The 17,885-nt window shown below is 41.6% G+C and overlaps 1 protein-coding gene across 2 annotated transcripts in view; it reads right to left on the reverse strand.

Moving 5' to 3' along the window:
- The window catches only part of Eip63E (cyclin dependent kinase Eip63E), a 173,196-nt gene that overhangs the window by 140,616 nt on the left and 14,695 nt on the right, over positions 1-17,885 (reverse strand). The window contains exon 1 of one of the 2 annotated variants that reach the window (XM_022072561.2): positions 5,956-6,199. The exons of the other annotated variant lie outside the window; for it this stretch is intronic. The gene's annotated coding sequence lies outside the window, so the exon portion shown is untranslated. Of the gene's footprint in view, positions 1-5,955; positions 6,200-17,885 lie in introns of those variants that run through there. 2 annotated transcript variants of the gene reach the window in all.

Here is a 17,885-nt window from a genome sequence, read left to right on the forward strand (position 1 = left end):
TAACACGTACAGAAAACTCGTGACAGACACTCGGGGTCTTTGACTTCTTGGTAGAAGGCATTGCAGAGCTTATATGCATGTCTGTTTTTACTTCAGCTCACTGTAAAACAACAGAGCATGCAAGCGTGCATGTCTGTTGCAAGGTATGGCAAGGTTAGCCATGAAATCTCAACAAAGAAAACTAACTCATCTCCCTAAGAAGAGAGATAAGCTTAGGTCAACGAAACTGTATGACTGGTCCAACGTCGGACGTCTAAGCGACGGCCTCAAGCAATGCAATGGGCGTAGAATATGTGATCAGTTAATATTCGTAAGTTCAGTGACCACCTTAACACGTACGTCACTTCTAATACCTACAGGAAATGTGCTACAACTGTTTTGCAAGTTCAATGAATCGATTTCACACTAAAGTGACAATGAACACGTAAACATAACCGAGGCACGTGCCATACGCATTCACAAACTCCATGTGACATATGTTTTCACGGCGGTGATGTACCTTGAGGATGTTACTTCATCCTGAAGGTACATCTCATGTATTCTCATCTTCCTTACTTACCACCAGACTTACTTCCGTCAAGGTTATTACACGTATCAGAACAGAAAACACACCGCAATACAAATGGAACCATCGCACAAAAATGAAACGACACTACACACAGCAACCAACCTCTTCAATCGACTCCTAGTCACGAGATACTTTTGTACTGACATCAAGTCGTTAGCTGCTCGTAATGTCTTGCTGACCACTATATATACCCCGGGGCCTCTGCACCGTCAAATAATTTACTTAACACACAAACAAATATTTAAATTATTTACTTTGAAACTTTGTTAACACAAGACAATATACTTTCATAAATACAGTCACAACTAATTCAAATAAATGTATAAACATTTATTATTTATGACTGCAAATGACCTTTAGTTCTGTCAGCAAACCATGAAGAATTTCGCCTGTAATTTGGATCACTTAAATGGTAACTTTCTCACAGAATTTCTTCAACCAACACACACGTTGCGTTGTGCGTTAATGCCAAGTACGAACGAGATTACAACATAAAACCAATCTTACACACGCTAAAACATTATCATTGTGTCTGAACGTGTCCTCGTCCTCAGACACTCAAATATAAATTACACGTAAAGATTTCAGGTTCCCACGACAGCAAATATGAAGACAGTCATCTTCAAGGTGCTTGTAAATTTCCCATCAACAATGGCGGGAAAATCTCCAGTCGTGGGGGGAAAAATGATAAAAGAAACCCGTAAATATAACACCATTCTACCAAAAATCTCTTAGCATTATCATGGTGATAGTTATAAGAACACAAATATTATACCATGAGGCACAAAATCCCTCTAGACTAATCAACCTACCACTTGCTAGATACATTAACAATTTATGAAAATTCCATCAAGCAGACAAGTCCCTGCTGGTGAAGTAGCCGTTCGGGTGGTCCAGAAAAAACGCGTTTTTGCGACACAGTCCGTCACTGGACCACTAACAGTAATTAGATGAATCCAGTCCAGCCTCTACGCGACTTCTTCGTTCGCTCCATAGGCCACACGAGGAAACGCAGAGCAGTGGCTCTGAGGATTACAGCAGTTAAAGACAGAAGAAAACACTGCGCAACTCGCATGCGCAGCGGCCTAGCAACAATGTTCTCGACTCGAGTGTCACGTGAGAAACTGGTAGAGTCTGTTGCAAGAGGGTGGTCCTCATCCTGACTTCATGTTCGTACCGCAGTACGTGACTGCTGTCGGGTTGCCGTTTAAGTAGTACAGTCCTGTACAAGAAGCAAGACAAGGCCAGTGTTCGTTCTGAATGTACCAATTCACTTTCTAAGAGTTCTGTACACTGAACAGCGTACAGTGAACTCGGCCTAAAGAATGAAAAGTGGACACGCTGAGTAAGCAGCACTTTCAAGCGTTCTGCCTCGTAACAACTTTACGTCATGTTCAACTCAAAGAACGGGATGATGCATGAAGCACACAGACCTTATCGGCGAGAAAAGCGAACATTACTTCTGTTTCTTGTGGCTGCACACTTGTAACAGCGCATGGACAGCAAATTAGTGTCAGTGGGCCGGATGCGACCCGCGAAGTTGCTCGGATGTAATTAATAAAAGGGCCCTTTATACATGTACGTGCTCGCAAAAGATTCCAGACTTTCATGAAAATGCAAACTTTGGGGTCCACATATCGACTACTGTAATTTACTGCACCCACAAATGGATAATAAAAATGTGAGTGGGCCCACTCCAGATTAGGCATATTTCACAAAAGAACCACTCACAGCCAAGAGTACCGCGACAGAATTAATAGGTGAGATTTCAGGTTCTCATGGTGGCGAATACGTTTATATCTTCTGAGACGTTGCGCCGCGCAGTCTGGTAAAAAAAATGACTGACATTTCGGAACCGCTTCCATCATCAGGGCGACATTCGTTCTCGAATACCTCACTCTGGCCTTCCCTTGGAACAAGAGGCAAAGCTTCAAGCCCATATAGAATAACAGGGACCTTGTACAGGCGACACCTAAAACGGTTCAAACTCCCAGCAGTACTAAGGATATATTTGTTTTATCTTCAGTTCTCAAGTTGCATATCTTCCTGTCCAGAATACATGTACACGGATAAAACCGGTCTCGGTTCTTCGCCAGTCGCACAAACCATCTCAATTTAAGACGTAATGGTCATTATATGTACCACCTGCTCCTGGAAGCATTATTTTACCCACAGTGTATTTATGTGTTTGTGTTTCGTACGATTCTAATAATAAACATCGATTATTTCCTTAAATGGCATTAACCAGTTTATCTTTGTAATGGTGAAGTGCGGTGTTTTCTTTGCGGTACGGACTGATTCTCAAGCTTATTTGTACAGATCCCCCTACACACTGCTTTGTTTTGGGTGTGTGGGTCCACTAACTCTGTGTAGCGGTCCTTGAAGAGCTGTTTAATCGTTCAGGTGGGCCTCAGAATGAAAAGATGAGCAGAATGAATACAGGCCTCATCGTACTACTTACAGCCAGTGGGTTACTACTACTGCTGTCATACACTTCTATGCACCTCACAAAGAGTTCACCCGGACGGAGATCGAGTAGCTAGCTAGATTGACGCGCGATAAAAGATAACATATCGATATTGATTAATGGAAGTGTGTTCCATACCAACGCACGCATTTCCATTGACGTGAGTTCAAAACGACACTCATGGTGGTAAGGGTTCGGTATTTTCACGCAAATAAACAATGTGTAGCTCTCATACACAATGACGAGAGCCATTAGGGAAATATGCAAATCCAATTTAAACAGCTGACAGTTGCATTAATTTCCGAACTTCAGACATGGCAATGTTTCAACTGCTACATTAACCCTTTGAGCCAGAATAAATTAATGAATGACAGAGTGAAGGAGGGGGAGGGGGTACTGAGAGACACTAAAGCGGACAGTAATGGTTGGGGGGGGGGGGGGCAGAGTAATGTTTAACAACGACGATTTTAAGGCCGTCCAAATATTTAAACATCCAGTCCCTTCGTCAGAGTAGAGACAACCTGTCTCCGATACAAATATAAGTTGGCCAATACTTTTAAAAAATAATGTTTTTTTTAAGAATCACATGAAACCCATAAATACAAAACGAAAGGCTACTGATATTAAAGCAGGAGGTTAATGTAATTCCCAATTTAACGACGCAAACCGGATGTACTATGGGAAAGTGTTTGTTTTGCATTTAAAAATCACTGAAATCTATAAAAGAATATCCATCAGTCTACTTCAGTTTCCTTTCTCCCTGTCTGTCCAGTGGTTTCCGGGAGGCCATAAATGATTTTATGTACATACAACCTAACCAGGTTTACGTTCCCCCCTCTTCAGTTGCTAGGCAACTAAACATAGTTTACTGCAGTTCATTTGAAAAACAAAAATGTAGGTCGAAAAACATGTTAGTTACTACTTCATATCAGACTGCTACTTGGAAAATGGTAAATGAACCATAACCAAGCTGACAATTAAGATAATCGTTAACAGGATGCAGAGAAACGGAAAGTCCAAAACAATGCTACAAAGTAGGAAGAACGCAGTATTTGAGGTTTTCACGGCGATCGCCCTGATGATGGTGGCAGCAAGGACCTCTGAGACGTCGGTAAACGTCTACCAGACTACACGGCGCAACAACCAAGAACAGCCATCTTCAAGAAGTAAGAAGCTAAATCCTATCTTAGGACAGGAAAATGATACCTCAGATGAGAACGTAAAGACCTATGTGCTAACCGGTTTTGTTATTAACATTCATTAGTTTACTTTGCAGTAATACGACTATGTAAATTAGCATTCCAACTCATCCACTTTGCTTGAAACTTGTTGGGTCTTAATGTCAATAGTATTTACTGTGAATCACTGTGGTAGCAAAAGCCAAACCTTCGACATTGCCAATTTGGAGGTCCGTAATTCGACTCTGCCCTGAGCAGGTTCCTCGACCTACTTGGTTCTACCGCGTGGCACTGCATATCATGTGACAGCATGCATCGATGATGACCCTTCGCACATCAGAATGGATTCTTCGAAGAAAGTCAATCCGGGAGAAAGAAATGGCCTACACTCTCTTATTCTGAAATCCAAAACTGTGCGCAAGTTCAAGAACGACCTGACACTATCCCATTAACCTTGAACCGAAAGGACGTCGAACGAGAACGCTCACTACCTTGTTAGTCTATAGTTCGAATCCAGATACGGTCTAGAGATTTTCTTCATCCTTCAGAAGAAATACGACACAAGTACAATAGGTCTGCAACTATTTCAAAATAATTTTATTTCGTTACGATTAATGGTAATTTAATGATTGCTGTCTTCTGGGTTGTTGCGCCGTGTAGTCTGGTAGATGTCCACCAACGCCCTGATGACGGAAGCAGCATGACCTCAGAAACGTTGGTCAACTTCTACCAGACTACATGGCGCAACAACCCAGAAGACAGTAATCTTCAGACTGACTCATCGCTGCGAAAACCTCAAATCTTACAATAGTAATTTAGTTCAACAGATTCAGAATCTACTTGTAAAGGCCACAATTTATTTCCAGATTTAATTCATACGTGTTATTATTTAAAACACAGACCACCCACCTACTTAATTCCAAAATATCCGTTTTGTAGCAAATGAACATTTTATAAAACAGACCAATCATTAGGCCTCATCCTAAGTCATTCAACTCTCCTTAATTCTGAGTTAAAGAATACGTAAGTTAACGTTGCCAACATTTAAAGTGTTAGCTAACCAAGAGATTCTGATATTAACCTGCGGTTAATGAACACAGCATACCCATTGCAAACCACCTATCCTCATTGCTATAAAAATCATGACGTGCAGAAATCACTTGAGAATTAGAAACAAATATTTCATTTGTGTTATTACATATTCTACACCCCTGGCTTTGGGCCCATGAAGATCAATGGAACGTAAATAAATTATATTCTATTCATCGAATGAGAAATTACTATGAAATCAATAATTAAGCACGATACGTAAGAATGTAATTGGGGTTATTTCCGAAATTCTTTTTCGGTAATTCAATCGGGGGAGGGGGGGGGGGGGCGGCTCAGGACAGCCGACAAACCCATCTATGATTTTCAGAGGCCAACTCCAGAATGCAAGGATCGCTTACCACTAGCAACAACTATGTCCAGTTTTCTGAAATTGTTATGTGGCATATGTTACGTGTTCTTGGAACATGGTTATTTACATGACAATATCATAACACCTCTCCGCAAATAAAAATACAGTGGAACCTCGACATAACGCGGGTTTCGGTGGACAGCTTCAGTACCCGCGTTATATGTGAAATATGTACATAATCGTATTGGGGGACATGATCACCGCCGTGGTATATCGAGGTTCCACTGTAGCCTTTCTGAAGACAGGAGAGGCCTGTGTTTAATCCTCAGAGTAAGATACGCACTGCAATTCGGTCCTGGTATGTCCAGCCACTCGGTGTCTCTTGTACAAAGTCCTGCGCACGTGCACAAAATGCACAGATTTCACCGACACACTCCCAAAGAAAAGTGCACAATTTAAACTCTTTCACAAAGTTCACCAAGTCTTTCTCCACAACTTCAATCGCGCATATGAACCAACCAATAACAACACTTCGACAATCGACCTTTCCAGAACGAAAGCCCGGCAAACACTAAAACGATGTCGCGTGTTCATACTCCAACCAAACTTCTCGCATCCAATGAGAATGTGTTGGGTGGAGAAAGGGGGGAGTGCTGGGGAGGAGTGGGGGAAACAACCTCGGCAAGAGAGCGGCCCCAGCGCACGCTATGAAAACGCGCCTTAAAAAAAAGCAAGGCAGTGTTTGTCAACAGGGGGCCCGCGACTTGAGTACATTCTTCTTTTTTATTCCTTCTTGATGCTGCATGCTGGCAGTTTTAAGCTTTTTTTGCACTTTCTTGCTTCAAAATTCGAGTCCCTGACACTAAGGGAGGAACGTGGACTGAGGGTGTTTGAGAACAGAGTGTTGGGAAGAGAATATATGGATCTAAGACCGGTGAATTACTAGGAGGATGGAAAAAGTCGCATAATGATGAGCTTAATAAGTTGTACTCCTCGACAAATACAATTTAGACTGTCAAGGCAAGGAGGATGAGATGGGCAGGGCATGTAGCCCGCATGGGAGAGAAAAGAAATGCATACGGGGATTTCCTGGGTAAACCAGAAGGAAGGAGACCGCTAGGAAGATCTGGACGTAAGCGGGAGGATAATATTAAAAATGTACGCTAGAGAAATAGGATGGGGTGGTATAGGCTGGATTCATCTAGCTCTGAACAGTGACCAGTGGCAGACTTCTGAACACGGAAATAGGCCTTCGGGTTCCATAAAGTGAGATAATTCTTACGAGCCGAGTCGAATAACTACCAACTTTGCAAGAAAGTCACTGAGCTAATGAGACAGTTCAGTCCTTGTATGAACACAGCTGTTCTTGTTAACAAGATCTGTTTCTATTACGTCATAACAATTGCATCTGATTGGTTAGTGAGGGCAACGCCACTTTAATAGTGAAATACCGCCGTCATGTCACTATGCCCTGATGTTCAGTTGCCATGGCTTTGTTTCAGACCACGTGGGTCTGGCACGGTAATAGAAAACATTGACCCTTCTATTGAAATCATTACAAGTCAGGGGCTTCAGTTTGCTGGTCTCGGAGCAAAGGCGACCTAATCACATACAATCGACCTACCATGCTTTTAAATTACCATAACATATCATTCACCATGCGCGTTATTAAAAAAAATATCAGCTCAGGAGACTAGCCTCATTTATAACTTTGTTGCACGCAATTCTAGAATAAAAGGCTTCCTGTTTCTCTGAATTTGGAAAATGTTGATAACCCCCGACATAGCACATCAATATTTCGGATGTTTCATCGCAAAACCTAATTTATAAACATCAGCTCCTGCACTCACAGAACGACTAAAACCAATGACAATATCGAATTCTTGCAACCGTATCCAGTTTTTGCAGCTGAAGCACGGCTTGAAATTAACACCGCCATTATCTGAGCTGTACTGTCGCTTAATGAGCACTTGGCACAGGCAATTACTTCCTGTCTCCCTAAGTTATGTTCACCGTCGGTGTATTGTCGTCTCATTCCGTTCTTCCTCGGTAGGACAACACAATCTCTAGCAAACAATTTCAATGTTTCAGAATAAACACGCCTTCTACTGGTGAATACACCATGTTCGCACTTGCACAGCTTCTACGCAACTGGCGTGAGAAGCGGCCTAGCAACCAGGTTGACGTTGACAGTGTCACAGTCGGCGATCGACCTGCTCCTGACTTCATTTTTATATCGCAGTACGCGACTGTATTTGGGTTGCATTTTAAATGGCACCCCCTGTATTAGGATTGAACATTCGCGGTGTATTACAGTGAGTTCGCCAATGCATTCTTCACCGATGAGAGAGGGGGATGACAGGTGTAAGGATGTATAATAACGCGCGAGGACGATGTGAACACATCGCTCCATCGGAGGCCGGGTCAGAGGAACACAGCTCCATCGATCACTACGGCCTATCTTGAATTTCCAGGTTCGGGTAAACCCACGCTCCAGCAATTTTTGCGTCATGTCTGTAGCAATTCAGTGGGCGCATCACGCCAGTCCAATAACGCATGCAAATAACGACGGTGCTTATCACCGATCTATTTCCAGAGGCCACTTAATAGAATTCCATTACAAGCCAGTGTTGAGGTACAGCGATTCATACACGTCACTTAATTTTATTTCGATACTAAAATGCAGTAGGATACAATGCGCTGGGAATGTTGTCAGAATAGGAAAAAAACAAAGGAGAGCATACAGAATTTTGACGTGGAAATCCCTTGAAAAGAAAACCCGTTTCATTGGAGAGTAACTACATAATTCGACTTAACCCTTTGAAGCCGAAGCCCGTCTAAACAATACAGGCATACCTCGTTGTATTGCGCTTCGCAGATATTGCGTATTTTTACAAATTGAAGGTTTGTGGCAACCCTGCGTCGAGTGAGTCTATCGGCGCCATTTTTCCAACAGCACGTGCTCACTTCGTGTCTCTGTGTCACATTTTGGTAATTCTCGCATTGTTTTTTTAGATATATTGCTATTGCACACTTAATGGACTACAGTATAGTGCAAACATAACTTTTATAAGCACTGGGAAATCAAAATATTCGTGTGACTCGCTTTTTGCGGTGGTCTGGAACCGAACCCGCAATATCTCTGAGGTATGTCTGTATTTAAGAATTTAGTCTACACCTAAAACAACAAGTCATAATAGAATAACACAACTTTGTTTTATTCTGTGAGCAAAATTAAGAATTACTGATTCTTAAATGGATGCAACACACATAGTTAACACCAGGCCTTAGACAGCTGAAAGGAATGTTGTGAAAAGGTTGACGCAACTACATCAGGATCTCCTTCAACGGCGGCCTTTGGCATTGGCAATGCCGAACCTTCTAGTTCTACTTCAAGAAACCTATCACTCCTGGGTAGGTCACGAGTTTGTAAAAACGACAAAAACAGCTGCAGAAGTCACAGTTTCAAGCCGCGACGACTAGCGAACTGTCCTTCAACATGGCAACACCGCCGTAACATTTCATCATTGATAATGTCCTCACTTGAGATTGGAAACATGCGATTTGCAACAGCGCATTCCTCTTAAAACCTTTCCGGGTTCTGCCAAATAACAGAATTACCCATGGACTGGAACTCGTAGGACCCACCTTATAGAAAAGTTGGGCGGACCGGGAGATGACAAAAGAAGATCAAAATGACACGATTTACAAAAAAACGTGGGCTCAAAACTGAACACTCCGTCCGCCTGTTGTGTGCGAACTACCGCAAAAGGCCTGCGTGAGCCTGTCGTCGAAGTCTACGGCAATTTCGCCCACACCGGTCACGCGACTGAACGCCTCTTGCACGAAACCGAAGACGACAGCGCAGATTCAAGGACCACCAGCAGCAGCAGCAGCAGCAACTGAGTGAGGACGACCGCCATTTTTTGCCATTGCGACAACGTGTACTTATTGAGAAGCTAATGACACGACTAAGATAATACACCGCAGAATTGTGAATAAATCATGATGAGAGTCAAGGTATCGGCACAGTACGACGCAGAACGCGAAGGAAATTGACGAAAACAGAATGTAAAAGCCGGCGGTTCCCAATTTGAGGGAGTCATTAATCGTATTCATGATTACTGCGAAGTCGGAAAGAAATTATAATTTTCAGTTCCCACACCTGGAAAATCAAACTGAAATAATAAAGAGACAATACAAATATTTGAGAGTTCTTGTTTATGCTACACAAATTCCATTGCAGTGAAGACCATATTTCTTTTAAAATTATTTTCAGAAGTGTAAAGAACATTTTTAACCACCCTGTATATCCGCACGATTTTACATATCTGTATGAAAATATACGAATACTTGTGTAAACTGGAAACTGCAGAAGACGAAAACCTGCCTTCAGCGGCAAACGTCTCCGGTCCCGAGAACAGGGCGCAATCTGATGCAAAATTACCCCGAACAAACTAAAGTTCTTTAAAATGTAAACTAAGAGGAAAAACAAGTCAAGTATCGCTGGAATACAGTGTCTCTACCAGTCACATACAGGCATACCACCAGTAAACGTAGCTCGAGTCGAAGTTCCACCAAATTTCCTCTAGAACGTCTCATCGTGCAAACAGTGGCACGCGATGTGAGACGTAGTTACGAAAAACCTTAATTTCAACAGGTCAAGGAAAAACTGTTTCCGTCCATATGTAATGTACCTGCAGTGTGATTAGTTCTGTAACTACAAAAGTGTGCCTGCAAAGCATGAAATCAAGGCCAACGTGGAAAGAAAAGAAACAAAAAGAACGGAAGGAAAGGTTGGACGTAAAAGACACATCTATTCTTCTCTTAACCGCGAGATAGTTTCTCGGAAAACAAGAAAATCTGTTTCTGAAGCCCAACTGCAAAGCCTGCGGTTATGAAGGTTCTGACAAGCCAGAAATTCCCATGGTTTGTTACCGTATTACACAATAATTTTACATTCGCGAGACGAACTGAAGACATCCGACCACCTGTCGCGTTAACTCGTTCTGAAAATATCTCTGAATTAAAGCATAAAAACTACAGTGGCCGCGTGGTCCTCCATTTCTGGAGCAGCGTAATCTCGGTTGGACGTACGTACATGTACGTCCGCGTTCTTCAGGGTTGTGTTGTCGCGTGCGAGTTCTGTTAAATGTTTTACAGATTGTCCAACCTATATAACAAGAACGTGGTGGGTGGTGGCAGCTTTGCTGGTGGCCTTTAGGAACTTTGAGCTTCACGTGTGTTTTTGTGCTTTATGGCATAGTATTTCCTTCCATGCGTGTTTACCAATTTAATTTTTCCGTCATTCCTGACGGGACAAACAACTTTAGAACAGAAATTAAGCTTCCACGGTAATTCTTTCTTAATGTTGATGTTACGTTTGGGTGCTTGTACCGTGTGAAAGTGGGCGTGTTCTCGACGTTTCGCATGCACAACACTCAACCCTTCAGCCCTGAAGAAAGAGTCAGTATGTTATTCCGAAACATTACTATCCACATACAAGTCCATAAGAAGTTACCACATAAATTACCAATATCGACAGGTTTTATTCAGTACCTTTATGTTTGTCTGATCCTCGCACGGGGGACAATTCATGTTTATAAACATTTCATTAGTAGTGTTATCGGCGGAAAAGATTATTCAATTTATCTGTGATTTCCTACGACGCGAGAAGTAAATATTCAGATATATCTTAAAATTAACTGAACACCAGAACATTTAAAAGTAGGCCTGCAAGGCATTAAAAATATACGTTCAGAGTGTCTATAATCGTTCTGTGGCATACAATGATTTCTTCTAAAACTTCCAGAGTCCACGAACATGTCAACCGTGTAAGTGACCGAACAGATAATCATTAAGGGGTCACTGTGGTTAATTCGTCGGGTTCTTAACTGCATGCGTTACATATAGATGAATGAGACGTGTAGACATGCTCATGCAAGGAGGGTCAGAACGGATTTGGATGTTCAAGGAGAAGTATGCATCACTGTTTACATAGAGCAGTAGTTGAAGAGCCCTTGTGCAATATACTTGCTACGCCTGGCACAGTAGACAACCAGAAACGCGAAAACAACACGCTGATGAGTCATGAGTAATCAGCTTGATTACAGACCATAAAACAAAGCCGCATTTTTTATTCATAATCTACCATTCATTAACATCAAAACCTATATTTTCACAGCTTAAATGAATGCAATATATAACTGGTTATTTTAACATGACACGGCATGCTGAACAAAACGGTATACGCCCTACTGTCTAATTGTGGTAAATGAGCCAACATTTTGAGTCATCTACGAAAATACAATTAAGCTTATGGCTTAAAACTTTTAAATAATTGCTGTTTGTCACATCAAATGTATGCGATGAATACTAACAGAAACTACTGTAAAGTGATTAATTAGAAAGATGATTCCCTTCTGGGATGTTTCGCCGTATAGTCTCGCAGACGTTTCGGAGGACCTTGCTGCCTCCATCATCAGGGCGATGAGTAGCAGTAAGCTCAGCTGAAACGTCGGCCAATTTCTACGAGGCTACACGGCGCAACATCCCAAAAGACAGCTATCATCTTCAACTTTGTTTCCCCTCAAGCGACCTGTTTACAATAATTTGCAGTCTTAGGACAAGAAAGGATGTTATCGGCGTATGTGCGTATATACAAAAAAAAATAACTGATAATTTGCAGCCACAAGAAAGTGTTAAATTGTTCGTGTTAATACCTTGCAAGTGAATACAAATTTACATACATTTCAACAAACTGAGAAAAAAGACATGTCTTCTCCGTTAATAACCTACCATAGGATCACACTTTATATAGCCTGGCGCTTTAACATGTCCGCAGAAATAAGATTACATCGAACAACCGAATTACGATGACAATAAAGTAATATCTAACAGCATTACTACCAAACGCTTTTAGCTACAGAATTCACTGCATTTTTTGCATAAAAATATATATTTTTGTACTTATTTTCTATTTAATTACAGGCGATACACAAATATCTGCTTATTTCATACACGGAAAGGCAATTTCTGCGAAGGCCCAGCAAAACTTCTCAGTCCACAACGCAAATAAAGGACGTTCGCGTATGACGAAACAGGAATGAACGCATAAAGCAGGGTCAGTCTCTTATAAGGCAACAGCGTGAGAGTGACGCAAATCAAGGTTCATGCACCCTCAACACGTAACACGGCTGTAATGTCGTCCAATCATGCGTCCTTCAAATACAAATTCCAATGCTGACAGACCAGTTTCGCCACATAAACTCGATCCTTCCAGAGGTCGCTAGAGCCAGTACCACTCCTCGTGTTCCTCGCAAGCCACAACACGCATGTGATGCACTCGCTGAGCGGGATGATTCACCTTAATGTGACGACTATTCAAGCACTTCGTTTATAAACTCGGCACGTAAAGGCAGCCACAATCAGAGCACCAAAATAATCATCGATCATAAGACTTCCAACCAAACTTGAACAAATGCCAAACGCCATAAGGAAAAAATAAAAAACAGGCATAAATGCAAAGTAATACATCGAAATTACTACACAACCTACAGCATAGGAACACGCTGCCACTGTACAGTCATGCTAACATATGGTGTCCACTGGTCTGCGCAGAGAGGGGAGAGCAGATGATTAGAGGGGGAAGCAACAATGACAGCAAAATGAGAGGCAGCAACAATGTTTCTTGATACGAGCATCAGCGGTCGATTACCATGAGGATAGACCAAGAAAAGGGGGCGAACCGACCGCTGTCACAAAACACCCTCAATAAAAAAACAATGTCAGTGTAAAATGGACTATGACCAGCGAACAAAGAGAGAAGACAAACTCTGTTTGCTTGTTACTTGAACACATGGTTGGAAAGTACAGGTCTCCCTTCTATAACAACTTCACTGGGAGCAAAATGGCTAAATCCCTGTGTTCTGTACACGTGGAGACATTGCAATTGGCTGATCCTCCTCCCAAGGAGTCTACTACATCCCGAAGGCAAACCTGTGTCAAATTTCTCTGAAGTTACTGATTTTTCCAAAGAAAATTATAGAGTAATATATAAACCCGTTTGCAAAATAAGTTGGCAGCACTTTTAATAAAAGTCCTTGAAATGTCAATAAACTGTCTTGTGGCACCGAAATGATAGTAAAGAGTGGTCCTGAGTCCAGAGAAGATAAGAAACCATTATCTGCCTACAGCTTTAAGTGCTTCAAACTTAACTATGAATCAGAGTAGGCCTAAGGAAATAACAGATAAGTAAACAGGCGATTATTAAGCGCCTCTTTCCAGAAATATGGTTACATATGCGACATGTCAATTTGAAACCATTAGGCAAGTCGAAGTTTGATACCACGTAATATGCAAATGATGGAGTAGCCTTCAATGCAGGCAACAGACAGACTACACTGTGGGGTTATTTCGATTTTAGAATTGTAAGGCAGCATAACTGGACGATTTAAGTGACAAACGCCGAAAGGGCCTGCTCATAACAACAAAACACAAATCTGCGGCATGTATGGCATGTCAGGGACCACGTACATGCAAACTTGCTCTCAAAGCCACATTAAGCTTTGCACACTTTAAGCACACACCATGAATTTACATCATGTTACACAAGACAAGTGAAAAGCGCCTGCCGCAGAGACGGCATTACGCTACACAGATGAAGTGATCCTCCTCATATACATACGCTTCGCGACAAATATTAAATTTGATTCTGTGACCTGGGTCGCAACATCAGAGAAAGAAAGGAAATGTCAACTCTAAATTACATTAGCTAGTTTCAGTATGAAAACTTTTGAAAAAAAATTGAAACTTCGAAAATTGTTAATTTCGAAAATTTTTAGTTCACGATTTTTTGTTGATTTTGGAAATTTCTGTAATTTTAAATTTTTTTGAAAATCTGACCCAACCCAACATAACATCACACTACCCTAACCTTACCTAACTCAACATAACCTAACCAAACATAAGCTCACCTGACCTTCCCTGACGTAATGAGGGTCAGAATCCTAGTTAAATAATCATAAGTTACAATATATTTGTATTTAGTTGTTTTTAAAATTCTCATTTTGAGGAAATTCACTTCACTTATGAAACGACAAAGGCAGGCAGGACCTGCTCCACCAACAAATAATATTTTTATAATTTACATTTAAATTGTAAGCCATTGTAGATTTTTAATAAAAGATATCACTACACCAAAGTCTCAAAATACTGAGATTCAACTTATGTCCACGATTGCCACGCGCTGTTTCTCTATAGGCCGAGATCGCCTTTGGGTTGGCAACTTCAACTTCCCTCAGCTGTAAACTCTGTCTGTGTGCCGGAGTATAACAACAACAACAAAGCGAACCCGATGCTGCGACTCCTACGCATTCATCCAATTGGAGAAACAGAGAGCTCTTCCACGGAAACCAAGAGGGCGAAGGAACGGTGCAATTAAGACGCAGAGTCAGAGCATGAAGTATAGAAGTAATTAGTGTACGAACAGACAGCGAGAGACACACACAAAGCGGGTGGAAATGAGAAAGAACGGCTAACGAAGAATTATATTTATTCTCAGAAATTCTATATCCCTCCTCTAATTTTTAACCACAGAATGTAAAGTGAAACACAGAGGGATTTTCCAGGCTGATTATCGAACGCCTCCCAACCCGTTGAAGGCAGTTGAAATAAGTTCCGGGAATAATTTATGACACACATTTTTGCTTCAGAGGTTTCAAATTTTATACAGTGTGTCCACAAAGGAGCATAATACCAAATTTAACATCCCTAGTTCTAATAATTAACCGTTTAAAGCCAAGTGGTATTTATATGTACCATCTAATTTAACAATTAGTAACTCTGCAGTTTGTATTTATGGGTTTCGTGTGGCTGTTACAATAAACAGTGATTATTACCTTAAAAGGCTCTAACCAGTTTTGTAATGGTGAAAGGTTGAGTTTTCTTTGACGTAGAAATAAAGTGTTAATGTTTAACACAAAAAGTTTAATTCCCGTCAACTTTGACGGGCCATATTACGCTAGAAAACTAACAAATAATAAACCACGTGTTACGAGGGAATCATGAGCCGGTTTGTGACGAACGTGACTCCGGAAACAGAAAGCAAAGTCTCTGTGCGTTATCAAGTAAAGTGTTTGCTACAATTGTAATCAACGTCGTAAATTGACCCGAAAGCTGGCCCGCCTTCATTTTAATTAAGTTTGAAACTATTAATTAGAAACCAATCCAGACATCGCACCAATAGTAAGACGGATGGGGTTCAATTCCCGTGAGGGGAACGGGCTTTCCCTCTTCGCATCCTGGGACGCCCCGAGACCAACCCGGCTTCATGTGCGTTGGGTATCGGGTATAATGCGGGTTAAAGCGTGGAGCTTAACTTCCATTTTCTGCATACGCCTTCACGGCATGGTAGTAATACATGCGGACAACTTCCTTCAAAAACAGGTGTCTACATTTATGTAATCTAGATGTTAATCACCCACAAAAACCCAAAAATGGACTTCATCCTGAAACCTCTTAATGGAGTCCACACCTTCGCAAAATGTCTCAACGATCCATTTTAATATTATCCTCCCATCAACGCCTACAGAACCCAAGTGATGTCTCTTCTCTTGAGATTATCCAACTTCTCTCGAAATTCGTACTACATGTCCATCTCACCTTCATGAAACAAACAAGGGCACATTTTATACGCAAATTACGAGCAATTATGAGCATTTTGGTGTAAGGTACGCACTTCACAGTGAAAATATATCGACAGTCTGTCTCGACCCTAACACAAGGGATGTGAAGTCGGTACTAAAATCTCCGACTCCGGCTTCGACTCCGACTCCTTCATAAAAGCTCAATATGTATTAATAAGAGTTAACCTACTAAAATGGTAAACGACACCATAAGAGATTTCATCACCACCACGTGAATCATCAGCCTACGTTTTTAGACGTATAGCCTATATTTAAATATACGTCTAATGGTTATTGCAGAAATCGGTTGATTTGTAGACAGTTTGTATTCTTAAGGTACCGGAGCCAAAGTTACAAAGCATTATTCCAACAATATGTGGCTCAACGCGCATCGCCGGAGGCTCACAAGGTATAGAAATTGTTCTTAAGATTTTTATATCGAGGTCGGAGTCGGTACATTTTGACCGACTCCGACTTCACAGCCCTGCCTAACACGCATTCTATATAAAGCCGGGGCGTATAATCAATTTGGAGGAGACTCGATGAAGAGGTTAACACGGGCTGACGAGCAACTAGAGAAGGTACGAGCAGATAATCACTTGAATTAATGACGCTTAGGTCAATCTGCTGGCCCCACTAGATACGACACGGCGCCCGACGGGAAGCCTGCGTCATAGTGGACGGACCCCAGAGGCGCATCCACACGACGCACTGTCTGAGGGACGACGTTTCGGGAGCTGGTCTCACTCCCCTCTTCAGGTGGCTGAACAGTATAATTAAAACAATCACTGTCACAAGCCTCTGGAGAATTAATCGATATGCAGCCATCTGTTGTACCGGCATGCTATTCGTTCTTGATTTATCACGTTCTTTACACTAAGTACTAAAAATTAATTAGAATGACTAGGTCGTATCCATTTAGACGCTTGTTTCACTACAAAACTATTCAACGGATTTCACTGAAACTTGGTACTGGATGTGGCTGTACAGTACTCCTTGATATCCCAGTGGTAAATGTACGTACCACCTGGTTTAACAGTCAATAAATCTGCATTTTGTATTTGTGGGTTTCGTATGATTCTCACTGCGATCAGGAATCATTTTGTAGGGAAAAGGAACTGAATATGCGGACTGGAATAATCTGTATCAGGATTCCCACCCGTGACGGACTGATGAACCTTCGGGTTCCGTAAACGGTGCTAAATTTCTTGACCAGTTGAGCGACTAACAGCTGCTCAGGAAGAACTCTGTTCCAACTGAGTTGGTTAACAAATGTAACCAAAGCAGGTGCAGATTATAATGAGTTATCTACCTTTAACTTACAAAATCATTCAATTGGCGTGTCTTTAGTTTCCAAACATTGTTTCCAAAATGGATAGGGAAATTGAAACAAGATATGCAATTAGTCGTGATCTGTTCAGACTGAACTCGGCCCAACAGGGGATGATGTAGTTGTAATGGAAAGGGGTGAAAATGACGTCCACCCCCTAGGAGTACATCCCTGACAGAACGGAAGGGTACACATGCAGTATTTCAGAATAACCCGTTCCAACATGTCCAACCTAACATCCCTCTATAAACCCCCAAT

This window comes from Zootermopsis nevadensis, unplaced genomic scaffold, assembly GCF_977971745.1.
Source record: "Zootermopsis nevadensis isolate Lab colony 2312 unplaced genomic scaffold, Znev_1.0 Znev_ptg000017l, whole genome shotgun sequence".
In the NCBI taxonomy this organism is placed as follows: Eukaryota; Metazoa; Arthropoda; class Insecta; order Blattodea; family Termopsidae; genus Zootermopsis; species Zootermopsis nevadensis.